The sequence below is a fragment of the Callorhinus ursinus genome, unplaced genomic scaffold, assembly GCF_003265705.2.
Source record: "Callorhinus ursinus isolate GAN/ISIS: 27379988/994484 unplaced genomic scaffold, GSC_fseal_2.0 scaffold65, whole genome shotgun sequence".
NCBI classification, from domain to species: domain Eukaryota; kingdom Metazoa; phylum Chordata; class Mammalia; order Carnivora; family Otariidae; genus Callorhinus; species Callorhinus ursinus.
The window spans coordinates 275,750-303,555 of record NW_027397127.1 but is presented as its reverse complement, the minus strand read 5'-3'; the positions used below and the strand labels follow the sequence as shown (position 1 = coordinate 303,555).

General features: G+C 42.8%; 1 long non-coding RNA gene across 1 annotated transcript in view; it reads right to left on the bottom strand.

The window, feature by feature from the left end:
- Positions 1–8,721: 8,721 nt before the first annotated feature.
- The window catches only part of LOC112810187 (uncharacterized), a 54,909-nt gene continuing 35,824 nt past the window's right edge, over positions 8,722–27,806 (bottom strand). The window contains exons 2-3 of the long non-coding RNA XR_012376111.1: positions 17,986–18,047; positions 8,722–9,053 (exon numbers count right to left, since the gene is read on the bottom strand). This is a non-coding gene — a long non-coding RNA (uncharacterized lncRNA). The remainder of the gene's footprint in view (positions 9,054–17,985; positions 18,048–27,806) is intronic.

Sequence of the window (27,806 nt, the reverse complement as noted above, 5' to 3'; positions counted from 1 at the left end):
GACATTGCCATTCAAAACACTCACAAATGAACTCCATACTTCATTACCTCAGTTGCAGGCACAAATATAAAGGCAATATGGCTTTTTCATTCGAAATCTGTTTTGGACTGAAACAAACAAAAAATCACGCTCTCCATTGGGAAAAGATGCCCAAGGAAGGGGGAAGGTAGACTTGTCTCTACTGCTAATGGGAACTCAAGCGTTGTGTTCTGTTACTGACAATGACACATACATTTTGTTCCCAGTGGAGCCTGTTTTACTACCTCTGACCATTTTATGACTGTTTAGGTTTGTAGGCTGTCTAATATCTGTGCCCGTGGCAAACCACTGGAGATCAAATGTGCAGAGGAAAGAGAATGTGGTTTATTGGATGCTAAACTGAACTGAAAGCCAGCAGACTTCAGTTCTATTTCTGGCCTCTCTTTGGACAAATCGTACCTTTCTTGACCTTGAGCAAGTCATTTACTATCACTCCACCCCAGATGGTGCAATTAGGCCTCATTAGAAGACAACTCCAATGCCACAGTTTTTCCATAGCAATATTTATAAGGTAGGGAATAAATGTAAAATGCATTCGTTGAAGAATGGCTCACTCAAAACGTTTCAAAGCCCCACTGCCTAATGGTATCATCAACTGCACAGCTGTCCTCAGGTGAGGTCTGAGGGCTCAGTGATGGGGAGTAAAGTAGAAACCCAGGACAAAGATGTGCCGTTTTTCTCCCTCCTTCCCTTCCTTTCTTCTAGTTCTTCCTCCCATGGTTTTATTGGAAAAGGAATGGGAAGTGCTGAATGTTGCCTGCACTAGGGACATCCACGGTGATGACACCACTGACCAGAGTTTTATAGGTGAGAGGAAGGGGGACAGTCCCATCATCGGCCCCTCTGCTAGCGGAATTGAACTTTCAGAACAGGAAGCCAAGATGATTGCCAGAATATCTGGGGTTTTTAAGCAACTAGACTATAAACCAAGCTGCACTTTTGGGGCAAACTTTTTTTTCAAGTCTGGGAATGTGACTTTTAAAAATGGGTTGCCTGACCCGCCTGGGTGGCTCAGTCGTTAAGCGTCTGCCTTCGGCTCAGGTCATGTCCCAGGGTCCTGGGATCCAGCCCCGCATCAGGCTCCCTGCTCAGGGCAGGAAGCCTGCTTCTCCCTCTCCCTCTCCCCCTGCTTGTGTTCCCTCTCTCACTGTGTCTCTCTCTGTCAAATAAATAAATAAAATCTTAAAAAAAAAAATAAAAATGGGATGCCTGACGGGGCGCCTGGATGGCTCAGTCGTTAAGTGTCTGCCTTCGACTCAGGTCATGACCCCAGGGTCCTGGGATGGAGCCCCGCATTGGGCTCCCTGCTCAGCAGGGAGCCTGCTTCTCCTCTCCCTCTGCCTGCCACTCTGCCTACTTGTGATCTCTCTCTTGCTCTCTCTCTGTGTCAAAAAAAAAAAAAAAAGGGATGCCTGATATATACATCTTCAGCTGGAGGAGGATAGTAGTAAAGCAGAATTTCTTTTATTCAAGGTTGTTCTACCAAAAAAAAAAAAAAAAATCTAAGGACGCACTTATTTTGCATGTTGAAGGATAGTTAGTTAGACGTGGTGATTATGATTCCTGCTCTATTTTATGGCATCAAATGTATTCAGTATAATAATAAAATAGTGAGTTTGGGAGCTTAAAAAGCAGTATTAGAACCAAGCCAAGGGGGGCACCTGGGTGACTCAGTCATTAAGTGTCTGCCTTCGGCTCAGGTCATGTCCCAGGGTCCTGGGATCGAGCCCCGCATCGGGTTCCCTGCTCAGCGGGAAGCCTGCTTCTCCCTCTCCCACTCCCCCTGCTTGTGTTCCCTCTCTCGCTGTCTCTCTCTTTGTCAAATAAATAAATAAAGTCTTAAAAAAATAAACGAACTAAGCCAAGGCAAGTAAACTGAGGCACAGAAAAAGAAAGTGTGCTGCCCAAGAACACCACTTAGTAAGTATTGAGATGAGAAATCTAATCTTCTGAATCTTTTTATAGCAATGAATATTCATAGCTTAGATTTGACATCAGATGAATTGACAAGTTCCTAAAAGTAGCACCAATTTGAATTTTCCTCTTTTCCATAAGAGGTCCAACTACTAAATGTGAAACCAGTTGCTGAAACCATAATTGATTTTAGTTGGATGTTCTTTAGTTTTCATTTTGGCTTTAATTTTTCCACCAGTATGGCATAAGTTATTGATTATTATGGTTGTTATGATTAGTCCCCACAGAATGAAAGGAGGAGAAAAATATTAAAAGATTAAAATGTGTTGCTTAACAAAGTCAGAGCACCTTCTACAGAAAAGTTTTAATAGGGGGTGCCTGGGTGGCTCAGCTGGTTAAGCTACTGCCTTCGGCTCAGGTCATGATCCTGGAGTCCCAGGATCGAGTCCCGCATCAGGCTCCCTGCTCAGCAGAAGAGCTCTGACCCTCTTCCCTCTCGTGCTCTCTATCTCTCATTCTCTCCCTCTCAAATAAATAAATAAAATCTTAAAAAAAAAGAAAAGTTTTAATAGAGGAAAAAAAAACTACTGATTACTTTCCTGCCTAAAGACAGCAGACAAAATTAATCTTTTCTTTCTTTCTTTCTTTCTTTCTTTTTTTTTTAAGTAACTCTACACCCAATGTGGGGCTCGAACTCACAACCCCGAGATCAGGAGTCACACAGTCCACTGACTGAACCAGCCAGGCACCCCAAAATTAATCTTTTCTAAAGTGGCACTTCCTGTAGGCAGATGAATTGAGGAAGAAAAGAAAAAAGAGTCCCCTCTCAGGACAAGCTTCTGGAAGCCCCTGTGCCAGTGGGATTTCCCCACTTCCTGCCCATCCACCCAACACCTTTGTGCAGTGCGCAGCCTGCACAACCTTAAGCAGAGACCCTGGGCATTGTTCTCCTTATTCCAAATGCTATCACTCCTGTCTGCATCTCTTTCATTAGTAATAAGCTAAAAGGCAGCTGTGGACAACACCCAGTCTTGACTTTCCTTGGCTTGACTTCAGTATCAACAGGGACAGGAGCCCCAAGGCTCTGTGGTGTCCTAGCAGTAAGCATGGACTTTCGACGTTAGCGAACACATCGACCCATTCCCACCCATTTGCCCACTGCCCTGCCCACCCCTTCTCTCTAGCCGAACCCCACTGATGCTTTAAGGCCACCTCTTCTCTTCCAAGTCATCTTTGCTGAGTCATTCCAACCCTCACTGATATTTCTTCCGCACATCAACTAAGGCTCATTGTCTGCTGAGGATTTGGCATTGATTAATGTGGCGTGGGCTGGCATTTGGGGAGAGAACCCCGCTTAACCACCAGGGCCACGCGAAGATGACCACGGCATTCCTGCAGGAGTGGTTTCAGGGCAAGGTGCAAGTCCGTCTGCAGGCTGTCTAGCAGCTCATGTATGGAGTAAGGTAAACGTAGAAGAAAACAAGCACCCGGCTGCCCATTGCACCCAGTACCAGCATATGCTGCCCAGAATTCCCGTACCCCGCCTGGGCTTCTGAAAACATGGGGTCGATCCCTCCCCATGGCAGTTGTAACTAACAATTGAAAGTATGTCTTCTAAGTCATGGAGGCGGGGCTTTTATATCTCCATTCTCTTCAACAGGAGAAACTTCTGTAGCCTATTTAAAAATGTGAAGAAAGAGGGTCGCCTGGATGGTTCAGTCAATTAAGCATTGGACTCTTGATTTTGGCTCCGGTCATTGATCTCAGGGTCGTGAGATCAAGCCCCACCTTGGGCTCTGTGCTGAACGTGGAGCCTGCTTAAGATTCTCTCTCTCCGGGGCACCTGGGTGGCTCGGTTGGTTAAGCATCTGCCTTCGGCTTGGGTCATGATCCCAATGTCCTGGGATCAAGCCCCGCATCGGGCTCCCTGCTCAGCGGGGAGCCTGCTTCTCCCTTTGCCTGCCATTCCCGTGGCTCATGCCCTCTCTCTACCTCTCAAATAAATAAATAAAATCTTTAAAAAAAAAGATTCTCTCTCTCCCTCTGCCCCCCCTTTCTTTCTCTCTCTCTCAAAAAAAAAAAAAGTGAAGAAAGCTACTAAATTAACTGTCAGAGTAATGAAGAAGTTTATTTTCATAATGTAGCTAATCCCCTAAAACAGTTGCTACCAGATGCCCCCTGTCTTGAACTTGGTGTATGTTTGAGTTAAACAGATACAAGCATTTCAAGTCTACCTTTTCACCTTGGAAAGGGCTGAGCAGAGAGTGGGAGGAGTAAGAGTAATTGATGTGACTCCTGCCCGTAGCTTTATCAAATATGTATGTGTGCTTATTCTTTTCTACTGGTTTGCATTGTGGTGCTAATGACTCTTACTTTTGAGGTTGCTTTGAAGTAAAGCTTGCCTTTCTATGAAATAACAAAGCAATCAAAAAAGGGGAGAGGGAGACCATTTTACTTCTCTTTCTATCCCAAAACCCATTTCAAATCTTAGCACTTCAATTGAGGAAAGGCCAAAACAAGCCAATGAAATGATAGAAGAAAAACACATACTCATAAGATCCAATGCCTAGATAGGTGTGAGGGGGTTAGGGGGCGTTGGGTTGGCTCTTACCTAGCCACATGCAATTGAACACAGCACCGTAAGACAGACAGACAGACAGACAAGACAGCCCAGCTTGATCAGAGCAGCTCCTAGGCTCTTATGGAAGGGAAAGAGCCCACCTTACTCAATGACTCTAGTCACAGCAGAGTGAGCAACCTCACTAATTAAAGGCCATGATTATTTGGGGGACATTTGAGTATATTCAATGTAATGCACATATTAGAACCTAGGGTGGTCTCTAATTGTTTTATAAATGTTTGTCTTGAAATCCCCAGAAAGATTCAAAACTCATTCACTAAGAGCCAGGCCAATATCCACACCATTTCTATTTTCTCAAGGGCTTGACTGAGACACATAGTAAGTGCCCAGTCAATAGGTGTGTGATTTTAATGTAAAAACAAATCTTGGGGTTCCTGGCTGGCTCAGTCGGTAGAGCATGCGACTCTTGATCTTGGGGTCATGAGTTCAAGCCCCACATTGAGCATAGAGCTTACTTAAAATATAATAATAATAATAATAATAATAATAATAAATCTTTATTTTTGAAACTCAATATAACCTGGTTTTATAGATATGAGGATCATGGGATGGCATAGTCTATTCAAAGGAGGTAGAAAAGAGTTAAGAACTGGCAAAAGAGTTGAAACCATCAAGAGTAGTTCCAGTGGATGAAAAAAGCATACCCTCAAACCTAATTATAGACTGGGTTCTGTGAGTTAATGACATTTCTTTATAAGCATGTGATTTTTTTTTTTTTTTTCTGTCTGGAAGCAACACACAGTCAGGAATTGAGACAAACATCAATAGAACAAAAGCTGTAGCTCAGCTGTTTGGAGGAAATCAATTCAAACAACTCATAATTTGCCGGGTGACACACCATGAAACATTAAGCTAAGTGGAGGCACCTGGCTTCAGAAGCGTGATCTCTAGGACAGCTACCAATTTATTCATGGCTGAAAAGGAAAGTCTCCCCCTCCCCACCCCTTTCATGTAAAGCTTATAAACCAAAATGAAAATGATATCAAAGGGCACTAAGAAAAAAAAAAAAAAAACAAAGCTTCCCAACAGACAGTTATCTCTTTGTCAGGTTACTTCATCCAACTTTCTCAAACAAAGTGAACCATGAGCTTTCCTAAGGAAATGCCTTGAGACCTCCAAGCCATGAGCCAAACTGTTGAGGTTCAGTACGGAAGGGAGGCCTGCAGGGTGGCAGAATGCCGGTATAATGGAAGTCCGGTTCACAACCTGGTGAGGTTGTCAGTGAGGACATTTTCATTGGTACCTGGGGTCGGAGAAGGGAAGCACAAGCACCTCTGTGCCTTAAAAACGGCAGACAGAGAAATGGGCACTGGTTCATCATGGTCAGTTATTGACTGTTGCAGAGAAACCAACGGAAGTGGAGTTCACAGAAGGGAAAAGGGAGGGGAGGCTGACCTTGGGTAGACTGGGAAAAATGACTAAGCAAGGTATTAAGTGTCGTGGAGGAACTCTGGGGGGCATTCACCACGACATTGCTGGCCCCCAGTACATGTTGAATGGAGACTTACAATATGGTGAGCTTGAGCTAGTTGAGATGGGGGATGGGGAAGAAATGTAGCCATTTTCCTCAAAGAATATATCATCTAATGGAGACAAGATTAATAGTGACCACTGAGTGCATACCATGTGCCAAATAGCGCTTTATATATGTTCTCTTACAACGTAATCCTCACAAACCTCACAGTGAAGCGGGTACTGTTATTGCCTCCATTACACAGATGAGGAGACTGAGTTCAAAAGAGGTCATGCATCTCGTGGAAAATCATTCATCCAGTAAGTGACAGGGCCAAGAAGTGAATCATGGCCTTACTCTAGAGTCTCTGCATTCGGTCGCTAGGGCCAGCTGTAAAGTGGGGATAAAAAGGTTGTCAACCACAGAGTTGTTAGGAGAATAAATGAGTTAACACATGAAAACAACAAGGAGTGTGATTGGCATGGAGCCAGTGTTCAAAAATGGTCAGCTGTCATCATCTTTAATGTCTGCAGTGTTGCCCTACATCTTAATGCATAAACCCTTTTTACAATATCCTTGACAGGTAGTTCCCAGCTCCTGACTATAAATCTCCCCAGGGGCAGGAAACCCAGGACTTGAGCAAGCTGCTTCATTGGGAATAGCTCTTATTGTTTAGAGGGACTTCCCTTGATCAGCTGAAACAAACCTTCCCATAACTTTTGTCTACTGGCCCTAGTTCTACCATTGAGAATAACACAGGATAAGCTGCCACCCTCTTCCATTTGACATGACAGATTACATAAGGGGAGAGGTAGAGACTCCTTTAAGATTTTTGAGCTGGAGAGCAGCAAAAGGGAAGGCAAGTCTAAGGAAGATGTGTCTGATGAGAATAAGCAGAGCTGGGCTGGGGAGCAGTGAGAATGGAGACAGGGGGACCAGTGAGGACGATGTGGCAGTGAGGATGGAGAAGCAGCACAGATAAAGGAAAAGGAAACCTTTCGTGGGAAATTTGACAGGGCTTGGGCATTGGCTGGGTATGGGGTTGGGGGGATAAATAAAATCTCATTGATGATCCTAAGTTTTCCACCCTAGCTGTTGAGAGGAGCCAAGTTGTTGGGTTTTTTGGTTTTGTATATTTGTTTGGGAGGTGGGATGCCTTTGGAGGGTAGAAAGATGATGAGTTTGGGTTTGAGTTGACAATTAGATAAGCCAAAGAGATATCTAGTAAGTAGAGATTGGTGACTGGCAAGAGATATCTGGGTAAGAGATACTACTTTTTTTTTTTAGATTTTATTTATTTTAGAGAGAGAATGAGCAGGGGGAGGGGCAGAGGGCGAGGGAGAGTATTTCAAGCAGGCTCCAAGCTGAGCATGGAGGCTGACACGGGGCTTGATCTCATGACTTGGAGATCATGACCTGAGCAGAAACCAAGAGCCAGATACTTAACTGATTCAGTCAGTTTAACTGATTCACCCAGACGCCCCGATATACTAATTTTAAAGTCATCATCCAGAAGGGTTAAATAGGTTAAATAAAATGTTGATTCAGGGCTTCGGAATGGTAGGGTGAAAATCTGAACATGGTCCAGTATGTAGGGTCGGCCCCGTGCAAACCCCTGAAGGACCTGACATTCTGAAGCCTCTGGCTGCCCTCCCAACTCTTGGCTGTCCTTTTCTTTTCTTTTGCTGCTGTGTTTTTGTTTTTTAAAAGTAGGCTCCATGCCCAACGTGGGGCTTGAACTCATGACCCAGAGATCAAGCGTTGCATGCTCTACCGACTGAGCCAGGCAGGCGCCCCTGTCCTTTCCTTTTGTTGGTGCCTGCTTCCATAACACTTAGGTCTCTGATACTCTTATCTCTTTCCACTTGCTTTCTTATTAATATCATGATGAAGGCAAAACTATTCTTAGTGGATCAAGGTGGTCATGTGGCAAGAACATACACTAGTAGTTGAGAAACCTGGATTCTCATCTCAACTTTACCACTCCTCCTGAATCCCAGAAGGGCCCAATGGGCCCCTATGGCTCAAGAAAATCAATGTGTGTCCAACCTGCCTGTACTGAACATTGCCCCAGTTCACTGGCTCAGTGCCATGAACCTGTTTCCAGATTCTCCACTCACCCTGAGGTGCAAAAGACAGTGCACAGCTTAATACGTCTTGCTGGAAAGAAGACAGTAGATAATATGTTTACTGGACGATCCCGAAATAATAGTCTTCAGTCTTGAAATGCAGTCTGATATGGATGTCCAAACACATGACTTCTAGTACAACCGCTCATTCTCCCTCTCCTCAACTCAGCTGGATGGGTCACTCCTGGAGCTGGGGAAGGTACAGTCGGCGAAGTGAGCAGTTGCGTTGAATAGACTTATCAGAGGGAAAACCTAGAGTTATCTGTTACATCTAGTTCCTGTGTGAATACACCGGTATGTATAAAAAGGTCGGGAGGGTTAGAGATGAGATAATTAGCAGCAGTTCCCTCTGGGGACCAGAATAAGATCAGAATGAAGGGGCGAGAGTAAAAGGAGACACATTTCACGCAAGTTTGTTCAGTGTGTGAACTTTTACAGTGAGGATGTATTCCTATGTTACTTGTGTAATATACAAAGCAATCAAAATGGTCTTCACTTTTTTTTTTAATTTTTTAAAGATTTTATTTATTTATTTGAGAGAGACAGGGAGAGCATGAGAGAAGAAAGGGAGAAACAGACTCCCCACTGAGCAGGGAGCCCAATGTGGGGTTTGATCCCAGGACCCTGAGATCACAACCCCGAGCCAAAGGCAGATGCTTAACCCGACTGAGCCACCCAGGCACCCCATCAAAATGATCTTCATTTAAAACAGGACAATTGTTTATTAAATCTGAGAAGCTGGAAAACTTAGAGTAGCATTTCTGGAATCACCATGATAAATGATGTCATGTCTTAGGGTGCTTGCATGTTTTTGCCTGGTGGACAACTTCCATCTCTCTCTTCCGGAGATCACCAGCCTCCTTAGGCTCATGGCCACCTAGGAAACAGAATCCAGAAAGGGGGTGTTTAAAAAGAAGGCAAAGAAGAAATGGGGTGTTTCACATGGCCTCCGGAAGGATAGCTGGTGGGCAACAGTCCCCAAAGGTTAGCCGAGCAGCGTGTCAGGCAGAGAACCAGAGGGTCCCCTTTCACCTCCTCCCACCAATTGCCAAGCAAACAAGAGAAAACCAGGCTGGTGTGAGTCCACTGCAGAGGTGGGGAGCTCTTTAGCATGGTAGTGACAATGCCCTGCTTCCCTAGATCTGGCACATTTCAGAAGAGCTGACGTGTTGATGCCTGCTAAAACATGATGTGGGAAGAAGAATGAATGTGGGCAAGCTCGGCTAGCCACTCAGAAGGAAATGATCTCATTTCCCCTGCTGGGCAACCCCCAGTTGATGGTAAATGGAATAAGATGGGGTAGCATTTAAATTCCATCATTATGGCTTTTTTTTCTTGAAAGCCACAACTTTACAGATGATGGCTTCTATTGTCTTTTGAGCTCTTTATCATAGCTGTAGCCAGAAAAGGAGAGAGATTCAGAAACACTGTGTTGGCCAGAATTTTATTCTCCTGCTTCTCTTTTGGAGATATTTCCACTGTTTTGGGGTTTTTTTTCCCCCAAATATACAGGGGCGGCCTTTGGCACTTGTTACGGTCTTATGTGCTGGCTGGTTGAAAGTCGTGAATATTGGAGCCTTTAATCCATAATCTCTCCCAGTACAATTTGTCTATGAGATTCCTTTCCTGTCCTGCCAGAGGGTAGTGGAGTTATAATTCATGATCCTGTGATCTTCAACATGGCTTCTGGCATAGTGAGTAAGTTCTTTGTTCTTTTAGGACAGAACTGTCACTCATCACTAAACAGCCCTTCATTTTTTTCCTGAACACTGACTCATAGAATCATAGATTCTCAGGGATGGAAGGAAGCCGAGAGGTCGTCTAATCCAACCCCTTATTAGTTGACTCCAGGCAGTGCCTCGGCTTGGTGAATTACTTCATGCCCCAAGTAACTAAGAGTGAGTGAAATAAAAAGGGTGATTTGTGAGGGTCAGAGATGGAGCACCTCCAGGAGGGCTCTAAAGAGATGCGTGCTAAAAGGTATGATGTAGGAAAAAGGCATATTTAATAAACACCTTTGTTTCTGTGCGAATTAATCTGGTAGCTACCCAAATTCAAAACTGAGCTCCTCCTAATTATATAATAATAGTGATAATGAGGAGGAGGAGGAGGAGAATTAGAGTGATTAAAATCACTCAAGATTTTTCTGAACACTTGCTATGTGTCTGGCGCGGAGCTAACTTATGCATGTGAATTATGGAATCATCAAATCACTCCTATGGGCCTGATATTACCCTCCAGTTCACAGAGGAGGACACCGAGGCTTTAGGAAGGTTGGAGTGGTTTACCCAATCAAATGCTTATCAAGTAGCAGATCCAATACTGGAACCCCTAGTACCCTCAAAAGAAGACAGCAACTATAGAAAAATAGTTATCTCCCGCATGAGTCCCCAGCTACCTGGCTAGTGAGGGGACATGTTTCATAATCCTTTCCCCTAGACCCCTTAAGATCCTTCTCAGTTTATAAGCCCTCATTTGAGCTGAAGCAGAAATAGTTCTTGCTTCTATCCCTTCACACAAAGGATGTTTTGGTTTCAGCCAAGAGCAAGAGAAAGGCTTCCCTGAGCTTTGGTTATCCTACTAGTGCGTTTGGAGCAGGTGATAGGTTTAAAGGGATAATAATAGCCTATGGTCCTGGACAGCTGGTTTGAGAGGAATTAAAACCCTACTCTCATCCAAAGAATAAGGATCTTTCATACAATCTCTCTGCCCAGCTAGTCAGAAACCATCAATCCATCAAAGAGAGTGAAGTTTTTGTCTTAAGATGTCTCAAGGATGAGTTTTTCTATTAAGCGAAGCGCATCTTCCTTTGAATATTGCATTTTAAAAAACTGGGTTGCTGTGCTGTGAGGAAAAGCAGGTAAGGATGCCACAGAAATGACCAGAATCACGGGTGACAAAGAACCCGAGCCTTTGTCTCACATTCCGACTTTACCAAATGCTTTTCCATGCTTTACTTTTTTTGATCATCATAATACCCTATGAAGTAGGCAAGACATATTTTAATTTCCTAATTTGGTGACGGAGAAAGAAGAGAGTTTAAGAGGATTGAAGTGGCGAAATGACAAAAAAAAGACGAAACTAGGAGCTGGGAATCTTTTTCTCTTGTTCTATCCACATGGAATAGCTGTATACTGATGGACACCATGTTTACAATTTCTTTTTTTTAAGATTTTAAAAATTTATTTATTTGACAGAGAGAGACACAGCAAGAGCAGGAACACAAGCAGGGGGAGTGGGAGAGGGAGAAGCAGGCTTCCTGCTAAGCAGGGAGCCCGATGTGGGGCTTGATCCCAGGACCCTGGGATTGTGACCTCAGCCGAAGGCAGATGCTTAACGACTGAGCCACCAAGGTGTCCCCCATGTTTACAGTTTCTTAATCATTATGAAATATCCCAAACAATTTTATTATTCCCCTTTGGTCTTAGAGGTCTTGGTATGAACAATGTCTTTGTTCTTTGATCTTCATAGGAAATTAGTATATGTCAAAGCATTAGTATATTACATCTGTGCTGGAATTTCCTGAATCTAATATTTGTAAATCCAATATGTGGTCATTGTCCTCACTGAAGGTTAGCACAGCAGTCATTTTTAATGAGTTTGTAAATGGGATTGCTTGTACATTTGGAAAGAAGAGGGAAAAAGAACTAATTGAATATTGACTACACACGCTGGTTATTTTACATTCATTATCTCATTTAGTGTTCTCAATACCAAAGCAGGAAAATGACACCATTGCCCCACTTTACATTTAAGAAATTGACTCTTAGAGATGTTAAATAACAGGACCAAGAGCCCAAAGATATTGAATGATGAAGCTAGGATGCAAACTGGTAGAGTCTGACTCCAAAGTCCGGGTTTTTAACAACTGTGCACACAGCTTTCCAGTAGCTGAAGCTAAATTGATACCACTAGCTCATCTTGAGTGTTTATTATCTGCCAACCAATGTGCTAATGACTTTGCTTTTCTTATCCCTTTAATTTTTAAAACGTATGAGGTAGGTACTAATATTAGCTCCAATTTATAGATGAGGTAACTTGAGACTAATAATGTTAAGTGATGGGCGCCTGGGTGGCTCAGTCGGTGAAGCATCTGCCTTCGGCTCGGGTCATGATCCTGGAGTCCTGGGATCGAATCCCAGCCATTGGGCTCCCTGCTCAGCGGGGAGCCTGCTTCTCCCTCTGCCCCTCCCCTTGCTCATGCTCTCTCTCTTAACTAAATAAAATCTTTCAAAAAACATAAAAAATAATGTTAAGTGATTTAAGTCACACAGCTAATAAGGGGAGGAACCGAAATGATCACTGTCCATCTCTGATTTTCCGTGTGCCGTTTACAAAATACAGCCCGTGAGTATGAAAGAGGGGTAAAGAATCGCTTGAGCACTGGGTGTTATATGCAACTGATGTAGCACTAAACTCTACCCCGGAAACTAATAATACAGTATGTGTTACCTAAATTGAATTTAAATAACAAATTTTTAAAAAAAGAAACCCTTTGCAGAAATAATTTGAGTTGGCATGTATATGCACAAAATCACATATCAAAAACTCAAGGCCCATGAGAAACATTACTCTTTTGTTCTCAAGGTTGCTGACCAGTTGTATGTGTGTGAGTGTATGGAGGGGTGCATTTTTGATATGCTAAGAAGCTCCTAGTGAAGACAGAAGCCATTAAATAAATCAGTAAGGTTAAGAACAGAAGTGTCAGCTGGGACACAGTTTATCGGTTTGTTGGCTGTGGTGATATTAGCCAGTTCATAAACTTGAGCCCTGACATATATAATCTCTTGCCTTGTTCTTGATTTGGAAATTTTATAGATGAAAAGATTAAAATAATGATATGATGAATTGCTATGTAATGACACATGAGCCATGTTGTCAAAACACCCAAGAGATATGCCTGGGTGGCTCAGTCGGTTGGGCATCTGCCTTCAGCTCAGGTCGTGATCCCAGGAGTCCTGGGATCAAGCCCCACATCGGGCTCCCTGCTTGGCGGGGAGCCCACTTCTCCCTCTCCCTCTGCCTGCCGCTGCCCCTGCGTGTGCTCTCTTGCTCTCTCTGTCAAATAAGTAAATAAAAGCTTAAAAAAAAAATCCAAGAGCTAAAAGTATATACAGATGGACAGGTATCAACAGAGATCCCAACTCTGCAGCTTCCTAGCTGTGTGATCCTGGTCAAGATACTTGATTCTCTGAGCCTTTGTCTATTTGTCTTTAAAATGAGGCAATCAGGGGAACCTGGCTGGCTCAGAGGAGCATGCGAGTCTTGATCTCAGGGTTGTGAGTTTGAGCCCCACGTTGGGTGTAGGGATCACCAAAAATAAATAAACAAACTTAAAAATAAATAGATAAATCAAATGAAGCAATCCTACCTACCCCACAGGGTTGCTCTGGGTCTCCACTGAGTTTTAAATATGCAAAACACCAACTCCTGTATTTGGCACATAGCAAGAATTCAAAATATTTTATCAGTGCCCTTTGCCTTTCCCTTGAGAATCGTTATTTAAAATTCATCTCCGTACAGCCAGGACTTTTTCAGATCTGAAAAATCAAAATGTTTACATGTATTTATTAGCAGTAGTAGTTTCCTATTATTTCACCATTTCTGCTTCATTAGGCAGCTGTGGCTATGCCAGATCCCGAGCTTCTTCACAGCATACGCCAAAATTGACTCACACAAAATGGATCCGTTTGTGGCTGACTTAATATGATTTGCACAAAATTATTGCTGTATTTTGTTTATTCTTTTTTTTTTCTTTCTCTTCATCCTGCTTGGCAGAACTGCCCAAATAGCGCTTAGACGACCAGAAATACATGGGAAAGTAAGTTCTGCAAGCAGACACTCAGAATTGCTTGGCAGACTTTCCAACAACTGGCAAACGAACCTTCGCACACACTCTGATAATACGGCCGAGTTCAAGAAGCAACTGTATGGGCCTCCGTGCAGCTGTCTAGTTTGCTAATGCGCGTTCCTAAAATAAAAATCAAAAAAAAAAAAAGAACCACACACATACTAATTGTCTTTTTCCTTCCAACAATCCAACTACCCAGCCCTTCTTCTGGAAGCCCATTTTCGTAAACACTATGTTGACCAAGAAGTGTCTGGAGATGGGAGGATGGAGAAAGCTTGTATTGTTTATTGACTATCAGAGGACGTTTCCTTCAGGCGACCTCAGGCATGTGTGAATGCTGCTATCATAAGAGCCACATTTTAAAGGGGTGAAGTCATCGCAAACACCGCCTTCGAAGAGTGTGCTGGTGCCAAAGACTATCCTCAACAGCATTTCCAGATTTGCTTTTTTAAAAATCCAGAGATTTTTTTTTTTAAAACACATAAATCAAGAGTGAACACAGCAAAGGTTCAGCAGTTCACTTCCATGCATTGCTACCCTTCATCCCCTTCATCTTGGAACTCAATTTCTTAACCAGGTTGCCTTTTGGGGCTAAAAGAAGGGAAAACAGAGATGGGGGGAGGAAGAGGAGACAGACAGGGCGAAGAATTCAATAAAGGGACAAGCTGCACAAAGGTATAATAACCAGTAATCCTAAGCAAGACAAAGCAGAGGAGAAGGAAAGGAAATACTTAAAATCAGAGAAAGTGGAGGGGAAGAAAAGGTACTTAAAATTGGTATACAGCAAAAAATAAATAAGTAAAAATTTATAATTTCCATTTTACTGATGAATGCCCTGTAGTCTAGAAGTCTATAAAGTCAAACAAAGGGCCACAGTTAATTCCCTGGGAGACTCCAATTTCAACTTGTATTGGCTTTCACAATAAAAAAAATTGTGTGTGCAAATTTGTAAAACAGCACACACGCGCACACACACACACACGCACACAAGTGAAAGAATGTAAAGGCCTCTCCTCCATGAGCATGGTAGCCTTGCCAAAAGGGGACATGAAAATCTTTTTCATGCAAATGCCTCTTCCCTCCGAATTCTATTAACCCTGACCTTTTATGTTTTGTAACCCATCAAATGTAGATTCAGTAGAAATCAAATCACGGGACTTTGGGTTTTAGAGAAAGGAAAAGGCCAGTCAGGAATACTTGCTATTGGCAAGAATTGTTCAGGTGAATATGGTGCTTGGTAATGGTTCAGCTAAGAAAGGGGGCATAAGCTTTCTCTCCTACCATGAGGCCGTGTGCACACTTTGTTCTCTAGGGACAAAAAAATCTCTACATAGTCAATAAAAGAGAGGTATTTACCTTGGACTTCAGTGGGAGTCTGGCCAATAGAGCTCTGGCCCTTTCTGGAAATATGAGCAATTCCCAGTGTGGAAAATACAGAAACGCACCTGCAGGCATCACCACCCCCTCCCCCTCGCTCTCCCTTTGTCTCCAAACCTAAGGGACTGGCCACACCCTGTCTTCCTTTCTGTCCCCCTCTTGGACACTCTAGCATTTCAGGTTTATCCTGGCGAAGCCCATATTTAATATTCTAGATGAAAATCAGAGAAAGTTGGTGCTGGAAGGTGCCATGTATATAGTTCAGCCAGTCAGCTATTGGCCTGAACCACTTATGCCCTCCCCTCCCACAAGGGCTCACCCTCTCGATGATAGGCAACATTGTCACAAGTGAAAGTTTAACTGGCAAAGTCAAAGTTCCTCCCTCTTTCCAGAAAAAAAAAAAAAATCTATGCAGTACCTGTGCCTTAGCTCTAATTTCATTCATGGAAATAGATCATTCCAAGTCCTGTTAGGCATTTAGAGGTGAATTGAAAATACTTATTTCTCAATTGGTTTTGCCTCTATTTCTTTCGATTCTAACTCCCATACACGTATACCTGAGAAAGAGATTGGGAAAATCAGAAAGAAAAGAAAAATAGATGGTAGGAGAGCCTGAGGGTGGTAACTGGGAGTTCCCTTGCGTCGTACTGCACATTGGGGATGCCTAGTTGGCTGCAGCTACAGTAGATTTCCCTTGATGCCAATCTTCCTAGTGTCGGCATTTCCCCCAGATTAAGAGGGGGAGTTGGGATCGACCCCAACAACGATGGAGAATGCATAATACTCAGTAGAGTGCAAAGTTGTTTCCAGGGATGAAAGTGTGGAAAAGCACATCCACACAGTTTAGGGAAAAACAGAATACGGTAATATCCCACATACCCAATCATCTAGCATACGGCCGTGTACAGAAAGGCCCGTCATTTCTCTCGGGACTAGAAAGTGTGTTACCTTCAGCCCCCCACGGCCAGATGAGGGTGGGGACCACGTAATGCACGATGCGACGTTACCTTGAGGATGCTGCTTGTGTCCCCTCAGGTATCATACTCACTCGGGGGGAGTTGTGTGCACTCCCCTCCGCTGGCTCCAAGTTTCAAGGGAGCATCTGAATGAAAATATCTTCCCTTCGCTAAGGCCTATGTTCACTTTCAGGCAGTTTTCCATGACTGTCTCACCTCTCAAAAACAGGTTAGGTCCCTTCTTACATGTTCTCACCACACCCTGAAGTTTTATCAAAATTGAAATCGAGTATGTGGGTCATCATTTCATTAACCTATAGGTTCCTTCATTCGCCACATATTTATTGCTCATCTATGGTGAGCCAGGCACTGTGCTAGGCCCTGGGGTACCACAGTGAGCTGAACGGACCTGGGCCTTGCTCTCATGAAGCATCGAAGGAGACTGACTAAAGGCACATTTCATTATTTCGGCACATTGACTTCGTGACGTTTACTTTCACGACTTTAGGCACACTTACTTCTCCTTTATGAGACTATAAACCCAACGAGGAAGGAAACGTTCCTGTCTTGCTCGGTCTCAGAGTGTTCTCAGTGAGAAGCTGTTTAGAAAGCTTTTGCTTCAGTTCAAAGCATCTCTTGGGCTTCTGAGGTAGGCAAGTGGGCTGCCTGTTCCTGTCAGTTCTCAGAAGATAACACACCAGGCTCCCCTCTGGCCAAGGGAGGCCGCTTCCCAAGTTCTAGAGGTTCAGTGGGTCAGGACTGAATTAAGCTAGGTCAGTGAGGGTTCTGACAAGGGGAACTGTGCTTGGAATAAGGAATTTACTGGCTCCTGACTTGGCTGCACAGCTAAATGGTCAAGATTGACCTAGGGGCCCAGGTGACTTAACAGAAATAGTTTTGCAGTATTTCAGGGCCTCCACAGCTACACATGAAGGGTTCAAACAAGAATAAGTGTGGGTTTCCAAGAAAAGAAAAGGAAGTTTGTATAAATCCCCGGGCATGTTGAGGCTTGGATTCTGAGGTTCACCAGGAATGGCTTTCTATTCTCAGCAATTCATTCATTATCTTGCAGGGTCAAGTGGGGGACAGTTGACTGCCTGGCATCACCCTTCATGAATAGGACACAATTATTACGGTCATTTTCGATCACCTGAAACCAATCTCTGGTTTCAGTCACAGGTAAACTTAAAACTTGTCGCAAGAATATTACCACCTGCTCCAGAATGCAGTGGAAAGTTCTAGGACCATGAACTGTCCATTGACATCCTTGACAGAGGTAGTTCTCAGGCTACAGATGGTATTTTTTTAGAATTCAAGAATAGTTTACTTTTTTATTATTAAAATAATACATGTTCCTATAGAAGATCTGGAAATATATTTTAAAATGTGAAAAAGAAAACAAAAGTCCTACCTCCCAGAGATAATCACTGGGTTTTTTTTAGAGAGGGAGAGGGAGAGACAGAGAGAGAATGAGAGAGAGAGAGAGCTAGAGCTGGGGAGGGGAGGGGGGGCAGAGGGAGAGAATCTTAAGCAGGCTCCACACCCAGCACGGAGCCCGAGGCAGGGACTCCATCTCACGACCCTGAGATCATGACCTGAGCCGAAATCAAGAATCAGACACTTACTCGACTGAGCCACCCGGGCGCCCCACGTATGAACGTCTCAGTACATATCCTTCCATTTTTTCCTATGGAGAGAGCGCATAATGCAGCAGGGTCAGCATAGTGTCAAAACCAAGATCCAAGTAAATTTCCTCTTGCCAAGGCTCTCATAAACAGTTCCTATGGTTTCCCTGACTTAACATCTCTTTGGACCCCTGAGAAAGACTTCAAATGAGAGAGCTGAGCTGGAGAGATCAATCTGGGAGTCGTCAGCCCAAAATGGTAGCAGAGGCATTTGGAGGCAATACAATCTGCCATTTATTGACAGCTTACTGTGTGTCAGGGGCTGTGCTAAAATAACAGGAAATACATTCCCTCTAATCCTCAGAAAAACCTTTTGAATCCGTATCATCTCCATTTGCGAATGAGGAAATTGAAATTCAGAAAAAAATAAAAATAGGTGATGTGTTAGCCCTTTAATGCCACCAGTTAAAATCCCTATGTGCTTAGGGGTCGGAAACATCACACGTGGGTTGGCTCACAGGTCTATAGGTTGGAAGTCCAGGCACAGCATGGCTTACCTGGTTCTCCGCCCAAGAGTCCCACAGGGCTGAAATCGAGTTGGCTGGGCTGCACTCCTTTCTGGGGGCCATGGGCAGGAATCTGCTTCCAAGCTCATTGAGGATGTTGGCAGAATTCCATTCCTCCCAGTTGTAGGACTGAGGTCCCATTTTCTTTGCTGGCTGTCAGCTGAGGGTTGTTCTCAACTTCTAGAGGCTGCCCTTCCTCCATCTTCAAAGGCAGCAAGGGTGGGTGGGGTCTTTCTCACACTTCCGATCTCTCTGACCTCCCCTCTGCCTACTCTTCTCTGCTTTTTCCTTCCTTTCAACCACTCAACCGAGGTATGATCGACATATAAAAGGAGGTACATATCGAATGTATACAACTTGATGAGTTTGAGCATAAGGACACACCTGGGAAACCATCACCACCAGCAAGGCTGTAAACATACCCATCACCTCCCAAAGTTTCCTCCAGATCTCCCTATTATAAGGTCCGCTGATTAGCAAATTTAGTTACAGCTGAAAAGTCTCTACACAGCTGGACCGAGACTAGCATTCGGTTAAATAACGAAGGGGTGGGAAGCTTGGGGAAGCGTCTTTAGAATTTTGCCAGCCACAGGTGATTTTTGCCAAGGTCACATAGTTAATTAAGCGGTAGACCTGGGATTAGGATGTCGGTTTTCTGTATCCAAAAGAGCTTGCTCTGTGTGAGTCCTAATTCTTTTTTCGAAATTAATTAATAAAAAGGAAGCTGGATGACATTTCAAGGAAGACTATATAAAGAGCAGAGGGCCAGGGCCAAGATGTTGGGAGTACCTGGCAGAAGACTGCGGAAAGTAAGTTCAAAAATACTTATTTTATTCAGCTACACCTCACATACTGGAGCCACTCCCCTAGGCGATCACCCTTAAGTGTTTTGTTAAAACCAGGAGAGTTTTTGGAATTAAAAAAAAAAAGCCGAACTCATAGAAACAGAGAGTAGAATGGTGGTTACAAGGGGCTGAGGGATAGGGGCAATGGGGAACTGTTGGTCAAAGAATACCAACTTCTAAGTTAGAAGAGGAGTAAGTTCTGGGAATCCAATGTACAGCTCAGTGATTACAGTTAATATTAAAAGTTGCTAAGAGAGTAGATATTAAATATTCTCACCACAGAAAAGGAATGGTAATTATGTGACATGATGGAGGTATTAGCTAACGTCATGGTGGTAATTATTTTGCAGTATATAAGGATATCAAATCCACACACAGTGCACCTTAAGCTTATGCAGTGTAATATATCAACAAACCTGGGGGGGAAAAGAAAATAAGTCTGAATATTCTTGGGTATTTATACTTCCCAATAAAATTTAGAGTCCGTTTACCAGTTTAAAAAAAAAAAACAGGATAGTTTTATTTATTTTTTATTTTTTTTAAAGATTTTATTTATTTGTTAGCGAGAACGAGCGTGCTCAAGCAGAAGCAGGGGGGAGGGGCAAGGCAGAGGGAGAAGCAGGCTTCCCGCTGAGCAAGGAGCCCAACGCAGGGCTGATCCCAGGACCCCGAGACCATGACCTGAGCTAAAGGTAGATGCTTAACCGACTGAGCCGCCCAGGCGCCCCCCAAAACCAGGAGAGTTTTAAATCATAATATTGGATATGTCATCCGCATGAACACTAGCTTTAAAAAGAAAATGGTTCTAAATTATCTGTAATGCTTACAGCTCTAGTCAGGCACGTTCCTGTCCTTGCAGTGTCCCGAGCAATAGCAAATGATTCTGTCAGCACCCGGGACAAGCAAGGTGTCACTGCTGCATGTCTATCTGCCTTCTCTGGGGGTGAGGGGCCCTCCCTGCCTCCATCTGGCTTTGGAGCAAAGCTTGTCACATTTGATCAAATTGAGATTTCATCAAGTGCCTAGGTAGTTCTAGGAAATGCTTTAGGTTAGCCTCTTGACCTCTGGTTTGGGATATATTGGAATCCATAAATGGGTGAGCCAAGGGCAAGGTGGTCACAAGCAAATACCACAGGAAAAAAAGTGTCAGGAACTGGAGGTGGAAAATTAGTATAGGCTCAGAGAAATTGGACGATGTTTCTCTTTGGAATAAAAATCAATGAAAACTCCTCTAATCACTTCGATTCCTTCCTTTGCCTCCTCTATCCCACCACCTTCCCAAACCCCCACCCTGCCCACCCCCACATACACATGTATGTGTATACAGACACTCATGCGCACATATGTGCACAAAAGAATGCAGGAATAAGCTTGTTGAAAGTAAGAAAAGGGAAGAGTTCAGAATTTAAAGGTTGTTGAAGACCCTTTGAAAGATCCTGAGATAAACCCTAAAAGCAGTCCGGTAGGCAATGGGATCTTGACCAGTCCCTGTCATCTGGTAGAAATAACTGAGCACCACAGGTTTCTGTTTTAAAGTCAAAGACTGCATGCCCTTAACCTTGCTGAGTGCAATATCACCATTTACTCAGACCTATAAATCCTTTATTTCCCTAAGAAATTCCATCGGTTAAAAAGCCAAATACTTGGCCCTTATTAGATCCAGACTTTCATTTATTATTTTCAAGGACCTGTCTGCACTTTTGGGTTTAGTTTGCTAAACTAAACTAGTCTGACTTCAAATGGGAATGAATGGGATATAAATATAGGAAACAGTTCATTTATTCATTTTCTGCCTCTGTTTAGAGGATAGATGGGGATAGCTACATAGCATAATATTTTTAAAAGATTTTATTTATTTATTTATTTGAGAGAGAGAGAGACAGCAAGAGAGGGAACACAAATGGCGAGTGGGAGAGGGAGAAGCAGGCTTCCCGCCGAGCAGGGAGCCCGATGCGGGGCTCGATCCCAGGACCCTGGGATCATGACCTGAGCCAAAGGCAGACGCTTAACTGACTGAGCCACCCAGGTTCCCCGAGAATGCTTTTGTGCTTCTTAGCTTACTCTAGTATTTCACTCCTGTGGAATATAAGAAATAGTGCAGAGGGTCATAGGGGAAGGGAGGGAAAACTGAATGGGAAGAAATCAGAGAGGGAGACAAACCATGAGAGACTCTTGACTCTGAATTTACATTTTAAACACACCTTAGAGTTAACCCAAAGGCATAAATGCCTTGGGGAGTCCTTTTGGATCCCAGCCAGGAAGTAAAGTGGCAAAAGAATTTGGGGGACCCAGTCCCCATCAGGATTTTTGGAAATCACATTCCAGTGGCCCCCAAAACTAGGTCTTCTAGTTGTCCACTAAACCCACTCAAGGAGGATGAAGCAATTAGGAAACTGCCGGTGGCATAGGTTTTGAGTAACTGCGTGGTTCATAGAGATCTGGTACTCCCACCAAAACGTTACAAGATACCTTCTGCTTTCATCCAAGGAAAGCTTGCTGGAAGCAATGAAGATACTAACAGCTAACGTTTGTTCAGCACTGCCTTTTGGTAACATAGTCGCAAGCACAAAGTCTTTCTAGAACTATTTTCTTATGTATTTATCTCCCTAAGAACATCCTATGGATGATGATGCTGAACTACTAACATGAACCGATTGGTTACCATGAACCAGTCAAAAACTAAAGTGTGTGTGCGTGCTTTAGCTCATTCAATTCTGCTGACCTCATAAATTCATCTGATAAACTGATGAATGAGGTACTAGTATTATCCCTATTTTACAGATGGAGGCCTTGGGGCTTAAAGGTTAGGTCGCTTGCCTTAGGTCACACAGGTATAAACAGCTGAGTGTAGATTCAATCCAGGTTGATGATTCCAGAAACCATTCTAGTCCATGCTATTACCTCCAGTTTGGCTTTACCATTTATCCCAGGCAAGCTATTTAATGTTGTTGTTTCTTTTTAAAGATTTATTTATTTTAGAGAGAGCACACAAGTGGGGGGAGGGGCAGAGGGAGAGAATCTCAAGCAGACTCCCTGCTGAGCGCAGAGTCCGAGGCGGGGCTCCATCCGAGAACCCTGAGATCATGACCTGAGCCAAAGTCAGATGCTTAACTAGACTGAGCCACCCAGACACCCTGAGCTATTGAATGTTTTTAAGGTACATCCACAAAACTGAAATAACAATTCCCACTCTCACCCATTCAGAACATCGTGAATTTGTCATTTTGACCCCGAGAATGATGAAGCCCGAAATAAAGACTACTCCTTAGAGTACTCCTGGAATATCTAATTTCATAATTTCTCCTGGATTAAATAACAAAGAAATAGAAAACTTTCCTGTTTTTTATCCAATTCATAATAACAATTACTGATAAAAAAAATCACAAAATAAGGCTGGAAAAAATAACTATCTGATTAAAAAATTATTATAGAGGAAAAACTAAGAATGGTATCTTTTCACTGAGAAAACTGCAAAAATTGATAAATTAGACTTGGTAGAAGTTATCAAGGTCAAGGAAACAAAATAGAAAATGGATAAAAACACACTAAGAAAAATGTCATTAACTGAAAACTGAATAGGGAATCTTGCAAAATATAGATCTACAAAATATGACCCAGGCAAATTGGACTGTATAGATGGTCACAAAAGTAAATCTATCTATCTATATTTCATTATAACCTTTATAAAGATTGATTCTGATAAAAATAATGTAAGCAAATTAAAAGGAAAAATGGAAACATTTTGCATATTTCAACTTCAATGCATAGAAAAACTGATAAAAGCAACGGAAGGGCTTAATGGTGTTCTCTCCAGGAAATACTTAAATGAAGAAAATTCATCAATGTTATAAATAAGAATCATGATAACAAAATATTTTTAAAAAGTGTGGGCTCTGGAGCCAGACTACCTTGGTTCAAATTCCAGCTTTACCAGCTAACTGTAAACTGTCGCTGGTGGCTGAACCTCTCTGCACCCCAATGACCTCATCTGTAACATGGGGATAAAAACAGTATGCACCTCATTAGGCTCTTGTGAGGAGTAAATAAGATAGTATATATAGGGGTACCTGGGTGGCGCAGTTGGTTAAGCGTCTGACTCTTGGTTTTGGCTCAGCTCGTGATCTCTGGGTCATGAGATCAAGCCCTATGTTGGACTCCGCACTCAGTGAGGAGTCCGCTTGACATTCTCTCTCCCTCATCCTCTGCCCCTCCCCCCACTCGTCCTCTCTCTTGCAAGTTTCAAGTTGCTTCAGTTGCCAGAATTAAGTTGCAATGATTATAGAAAGGTAAATTAGAAGTTTTTCAAAAGAGTTTCCTGCATTTCTTAAATGTACTATTTTGGTTTGTTTTCTATTGTTGGAGAGGTGTGTGGATAGCGTCTGTAGATAGAAATTGGTCTTGTAAAAAACAGATAATGTGATTTAGATGCATATCTATTCAGGCGGTAAATTTGCCCTTTGATTCAAAGATGCTGTGTCTAGACACATTTCTACTAGGTGTTTCTGTATTCTGCTCATCTTGATCCCTTTGTTAAGTGTGAATCTCCCTCAATAATGCATTCTGTTGTTTAATTATGCAGCAATGTTTAAGGCATGGGTGTGGCGAGGGGGAAAATCCAAGGGGAAAATGGGCCAGAGAACATCTTCCCTTCACCACCAGTTTTTCCTAATCCCATAGTGCAAATTTTCAGCTTTTTCCATTTGCCCTTATCCTGGAAATTTTTTGACCTTTCCCATGCCTGTCACCCTCTCTTAGGCCCTTTGCCTCTTTGCTGCCCACTTTTCAGGCTCAGTTCATTTTCCATCTCCTCCTCCCTTTACTCATCGAGACCCTCTCTTGTCTGAATTCCCATCCCATTCCTGATTATGACCATGGAACTTCAGACGTCATTATTTGTATTGGTCTCTGTGTCCTATATTCTTTTCATCCAGAGTTCTCAACCGCAGCTGCCCAGCGGAATGACCTGGGGAGCTTTAAAAATACAGACACCCCGGCAGCACCCTAGATATTCGTATTAAGTTGGGTTTAGTTTGCGATTTTTAAAAGCTCCCCGGGAGATCTTAACGTGCAGCCAGGGTTGAGAACCACAATTTTTGACCCTCGTGAAGGTGAGCTCCTTTATAATAGAGAATGTTTTCCATTAACAACCCTTGAACTTGTTCAGATGCTGGTGTACCTGCAAGTTATGGTGCTCTTTGAAGACCTCTATAAAATATTGATGTATTTGATTGAGTCATATAAATGAGGAACAATTTTAGCGGCAAAGAAACTTCTGTGGTTTGGGTATACAACATAAAGGCACAGCCCTGAACACATTTAACCAAAACAGGCTTTTGAACTAAACATGATTGGCTGATTCCCAGTTTCCCCCCTAGTAGTCTTTGGCTGCTTCTTCCGTCATCTGTTAGCATTCACTAACAGTCTAGCAGGAACAGGTATCAAAGTATTAAACAAAAATTTTGAGCCCCCCAAAAAGTGATTGAATTCCATCTTTTTTGCTTTCTTTTTCCTGCAAAGTGAGACAAACCTACTGTTATTAGATTTCTGGTCTTGGAATACTTCCATTCAGGCGGCAGAACACCCAACACATTAATAATTGCTAACATTTATTAAATTCATTACATGGCAGATGCTCTGCTTTAAATCCATTCTTTATAACATACATACTTTATAGATTATAAAGATTATAAAGATATAGATTATTATTACTATATAGATTATAAAGATATAGATTATTCTGTAAGGATAGTTTTTTGTCAAAAGGGATGAAGGCTATGCAAAAAGTATTTTATTTAGAAATAACTTGTCTAATGAACAGACATTTTTCCAAAGAAGACATCCAAATGGCCAACAGACACATGATAAAGTGCTCAACATCGCTCGGCATCTGGGAAATCCAAATCAAACCCTCAATGAGCTACCACCTCACACCAGTCAGAATGGCTAAAATTAACAAGTCAGGAAAAGACAGATGTTGGCAGGGATGTGGAGAAAGGGGAACCCTCCTACGCTGTTGGTGGGAATGCAAGCTGGTGCAACCACTGTGGAAAACAGTATGGAGGTTCCTCAAACAGTTGAAAATAGAGCTACCATACGATCCAGCAATTGCACTACTGGGTATTTACCCCAAAGATACAAATGTAGGGATCCGAAGGAGTACGTGCACCCCAATGTTTATAGCAGCAATGTCCGCAATAGCCAAACTGTGGAAAGAGCCAAGATGTCCATCGACAGATGAATGGATAAAGAAGATGTGGTGTATATACACAATGGAATATTATGCAGCCATCAAAAGGAATGAGATCTTGCCATTTGCAACGACGTGGATGGAACTGGGGGGTGTTATGCTGAGTGAAATAAGTCAGAGAAAGACATGTATCATATGACCTCACTGATATGAGGAATTCTTAATCTCAGGAAACAAACTGAGTGTTGCTGGAGTGGTGGGGGGTGGGAGGGATGGGGTGGCTGGGTGATAGACATTGGGGAGGGTATGTGCTATGGTGAGCGCTGTGAATTGTGCAAGACTCTTGAATCACAGATCTGTACTTCTGAAACAAATAATGCAAGATATGTTAAGAAAAAAGAAAAAGAAGAAGATAGCAGGAGGGGAAGAATGAAGGGGAGTAAGTCAGAGGGGGAGACGAACAATGAGAGACGATAGACTCTGAAAAACAAACTGAGGGTTCTAGAGGGGAGGAGGTGGGGGATGGGTTAGCCTGGTGATGGGTATTAAGGAGGGCACGTTCTGCGTGGAGCACTGGATGTTATGCACAAACAATGAATCATGGAACACTATATCAAGAACTAATGATGTAATGTATGGTGATTAACATAACAATAAAAAAATTTAAGAAAAAGAAATAACTTGTCTAAAGGAGGCCCCTTAGATCTCATTTTGAAAGCATTTTCTATTTTATTAATAACAATGGCATTGACATGAATTTGTAAGTGGTACTAGTTATACAGGTCGGCTATTATTTATTTACATACAATCTTTGGAGCCCTAGAAATAACTCCACACTTAGTCATCGGAGGCCTACAGGTTGTAAACTAAACGTGGACCTGCAAATTTGGAGTCTATGGTGGGCTGAATAATGGCCCCCTGAATTATCCAGGTCCTAATCTCTGGAACCTGTGAATGTTACCTCATAGGGCATAAGAGACTGTGCAGGTGTGATTAAATTAAGGCCCTTGAGATGGGGCGAGTAATCGGGATTATCCAGGTGGGCCCTAGATGCAATTACATGTATCCTTATAAAAGGAAGCATAAAGAGATTTGACACAGAAAGAAAAGGCAGTGTGATGGGGCGCCTGGGTGGCTCAGTCGGTTAAGCGCCTGCCTTCGGCTCGGGTCATGATCCCCGGGTCCTGGGATGAGCCCAGTGTCGGGCTCCCTGCTCAGTGGGGAGTCTGCTGCTCCCTCTCCCTCTGCCCCTCCCCCCTGCTCATTCTCTCTCTCTCTCTCTCTCTCTCAAATAAATAAAATCTTTTTAAAAAATTAAAAAAAGAAAAGGCAGTGTGACAATCTCAGCAGAGAATGGGGAGAGAGAGAGAGAGAGAGAGAGAGAGAGAGAGAGGGAGGGAAGGAGGGAGGGAGGAGATGAAAATGCTATGCTACAGTCATTATAAGTGGAGGAAAGGGACACAAACCACGGAATGCAGCTCCAAAAACTGGAAAAGGCAAGAAAACATTCTCCTCCCCAGAGGTTCCAGGGGACATGGCCCCACTGATGCCTTGATTTCAGTCCAGTGAAACTGATTTTGGATTTCTGGTTTCCAAAACTGTAGAAGAATAAGTGTGCATTGTTTTAAGCCACCAAGTTTGTGATAATTTGTTACAGCTGCCATAGGAAATTAATACAGGGTTGTTCCCCACTTAGATATTGTCAGCGAAAATGAAGGTCATGATTTCAGGTATAGGCCATTACTACACTTATAAAAAAAAAAATGGAGGGACACTTCAAAACCAAGGAAATATTGACTGAGCCTGTTGCTTTGTTTTTAAATTAATGTGGTATGCAATGGAAAACCGGGCTTATTGCTAATGTAGAAACTACTTTAATTGAACAGTCTTTGAAGAAATTTGGCTCTATTTTTGGATTGTGTCCACCCAGCCTGAGATGTGCCAAACCAACCCCATCTGTGTGGTTTTCATCAGGAAGTGTACTTTTTTAAAAGGATGTTTTGGGAAAAAATGATGAAAATCCTTACATGGTGGTTAAATTTCGACTTGAAATTCTTTATAAAAAATTAGAAAGCAATACATGAGTTATGGATGATCAGTTGTATTGAATTAAACGAGGCCATTAGACCGAAGTGGTTCTAATCCCTTCGAGGCTGATGTAAGCAAACCAGCATGTGAATGCCTCAAGATTAAGAAATCAAAACCTAAAGTTAACGTTACAAC